Consider the following 3,932-nt stretch of genomic DNA (forward strand, 5'->3'; position numbering starts at 1 on the left):
CAAGACTGTACATTACTGTACGTTACTAACGAGACTCTGTATGAGGGATTACCAATTAAGGGTGAGCCAGACAATAGCAGCCAGGAGAACGAGACTATAGCAGGAAACAGATGCCAAAGGCATCAAGAACTGCCAGCCAGCAAACTAGTGCTCTGGGAACCAACACACGGGCATTCGATCACGAGGACGTCCCACGCTAACATAACGTGGATGTACTCAAGAACGACGCAGGAGTGCAAAGTTTAATGAATTGCATTTTTATGGCGCTTTTCTATGCACTATACTCAAAGCGCTTACAATTGGTTAATTCATTCATACATTGGGAGGTGAAACGGCGAACAGTCGACGCCAGCGTCCTCACTCCCCACCCCCAATCCAACCCTTGATGCTGAGTGTCAAGCAGGGATCGAGGCACTGGGTCCCATTTTTAGAGTCTTTGGTATGACCCGGCCGGGGATCGAACCCCCGACCTCCCAATCTCAGGGCGCGGACACTCTAACCAAGGCCACTGAGCTGGTAAAGTACCAACGAACTGGCCGGATGTGTATGGAGAACCGGGATGACTGGAAACGACGATGGAGGGCTCGTCTGAGGACGACCTAGAGAGATGAGTCTTGCTCAACCCTGCAGGGGGCTCAAGTCAAGCCCACTGGGCTCAAACTGGCAACCTTGCGGTTACCATCCAGCCACTCTATACCGCTTAACCACCGCCGGCCTGTTCAGAGCTAAAGAGACCTCTGTTGGAGTCACAGGGCTCCTGTTCTGTGGCAGAAAGAATCCACCGGAGAGACAAGTTGTACTGCAGTGAAATCTAATTTATAGTATTCTAGTATTCCTCCATGTGCTCTCTGAGGTTGGATGGCTTTTACAGTCAGTGGGACACTCAGGATGTATAACCTCATTCACCTGACACACACACACACACACACACACACACACACACACACACACACACACACACACACACACACACACACACACACACACACACACACACACACACACACACACACACACACACACACACACACCTGACCTGGTTCCTCCATATCCACCACATTATCTACAGTGCACCCCCACATGGTGTGTGCACGCACACACAGACAGACACACACACACGCATATGTAATGCCCCTCCCCCACAACACGTGTTATGCATGAGAAGACAGATTCTCACACATGTCCATCACTGTATGCAGAACAGCCTGTGTTCCATTCCACCACTATATACTGTACATACTGTAGGCCTACTGTAGCAGACAGAACAGCCTGTGGTTCCATTCCACCACTATATACTGTACATACTGTAGGCCTACTGTAGCAGACAGAACAGCCTGTGTTCCATTCCTCCACTATATACTGTACATACTGTAGGCCTACTGTAGCAGACAGAACAGCCTGTGTTCCATTCCACCACTATATACTGTACATACTGTAGGCCTACTGTAGCAGACAGAACAGCCTGTGGTTCCATTCCACCACTATATACTGTACATACTGTAGGCCTACTGTAGCAGACAGAACAGCCTGTGGTTCCATTCCTCCACTATATACTGTACATACTGTAGGCCTACTGTAGCAGACAGAACAGCCTGTGTTCCATTCCACCACTATATACTGTACATACTGTAGGCCTACTGTAGCAGACAGAACAGCCTGTGGTTCCATTCCACCACTATATACTGTACATACTGTAGGCCTACTGTAGCAGACAGAACAGCCTGTGGTTCCATTCCACCACTATATACTGTACATACTGTAGGCCTACTGTAGCAGACAGAACAGCCTGTGGTTCCATTCCACCACGATCCTCCACATACTGTAGGGCGTAGGCCTACTGTATATTAAAGACAGAACAGCCTGTGGTTCCATCATTCCACCACTATATACTGTATATCACCACAATGCAAAAGAGCTTCATTCTCATCTGAAGTTATTCAGATGATTTTATAACGTATACCGCTCGTAGTGGAATAATGTCATGACCAGGTGAAACACAGCATTATAATCGAGCTATACCTAACCAACAGCACAGAGTCCCTAATATACCTCCATTACTCATTAACCAAAGTCTCTTCAGCTTAGAAGCACAGGTGGAGACAGTCTCACAATCAGCCAGGGGAAGGGAGGCGACAGAGGGGCGACTTGTCACACTCGGGCAAGAGTGTGACAATTAGTGACCTCGTAGTGGAATAATGTCATGACCAGGTGGTGGTCGTCGTCATGGTGGCTTATTGTGGTGGACAATTTTTGTCAACATTACATTTTTGCCACGGACAAAATGAGTGGACAATAAATAAAATGACCAGAAACACATGAATAGATTTAAAACCTTGGTTAACTGTTTTTAGATATAATAACATAATCATTTGTCTTAGCTTTTATTTGTAAACCTATGTGTAATTCACGTGTATACCTTGTGATAATGCTGGCCGTTGGCCTGGGAGGAGACCCCAGGGCAGATCAAGGATCACGTCCCGCTGGGAGGAGACCCCGGGTCCTTGGTCTGCCCTGGGGGTCTCCTCCCAGTGGGACGTGCCTCGAGGACCTCCCTAGGGAGACAGGCATGCATCCTAACCAGATGCCCCGAACCACCTCAGCTGACTCCATTCCCGGCGAAGGAGCAGCGGCTTTACTCAGAGTCTCTCTCGCGTGACTGAAATGCCGCTTGTGTTCGCGACCTTATTCTTGATCCATGATTCGCGTGCAGGGTCATGAAAGCAAAAAGATGTATTCATACAAATCTGTTTAAACGTTTTTCAGAGTGCCTCCGGCAGGACAGACCAGGCCTCATAACGCCCCCCACAAAGGCCCTGCCGGGACGACAGCTTGATAAACTGTGCAGTATAGGACGTATTCATCAATTCATCAGACAGGGCAGCATGCAGCCAGCCGACTGCTTCTCCCTGTTGGACTGACCTCACCAAGCCTCTCTATAATTCATCTACCCCTTTACATGAACTCTCTCACACACACACACACACACACACACACACACACACACAGTCACACACACACACACACACACACACACAGAGAGCTGACAAAACTGCTTACAGAGTGGCCGTGTGTATATTTCATGAGTTCAGACCATGCTGGCCGGTCTCCTTAATGGAGAATCGTAGTCGGATTCTGGGCCCAGGGGGGTGACACGTTTCAGTGCATATACACACACACACACACACACACACACACACGCACACACACACGCACACACACCATGAGCATGAGAGAGCAGCTACTCATGTGACACGCGCGCACACACACACACACACACACACACACACACACGCAAACACACATGCACACGCACACACACCATCAATCTCTCTCTCTCTTTCCATTGGTGGTGATCAACAGTGTGTGCTGATTAGATATCAATACCATTGACAGAATTCTGTGCATTCCTTCTTCAAATATATACACAACAATGCCAGAGGAGAGCACATCATTATTACACGGGTGCACGTGTGTGTGTGTGTGTGTGTGTGTGTGTGTGTGACTGTGTGTGTGTGTGTGTGTGTGTGTGTGTGTGTGTGTACTGTGTGTGTGTGTGTGTGTGTGTGTGTGTGTGTGTGTGTGTGTGTGTGTGTGTGTCTCTACGCAATAAAGTCCTCAGTGCTATCCATCCACATCCCTTTATATTTGAGTTCAATTTATCTATAGGGTGAGGGTGCTTACACACACACACACACACACACACACACACACACACACACACACAGAGTACACAGTACAGAGTACAGTCCATAATATGCAATATGTTTGACCTCACTTTGTCAGACGTAAGTGATTCCTACGTCTGACAGTCTGTGAGGCTGTTATCCTCACATGCATGAACTCAGCACATGCAATAGACACACATACTGTGGCACACACGCACGCACACACACACACACACACACACACACACACACACACACACACACACA

Source organism: Protomyctophum bolini (genome assembly GCF_963924005.1).
Source record: "Protomyctophum bolini genome assembly, chromosome: 5".
NCBI classification, from domain to species: domain Eukaryota; kingdom Metazoa; phylum Chordata; class Actinopteri; order Myctophiformes; family Myctophidae; genus Protomyctophum; species Protomyctophum bolini.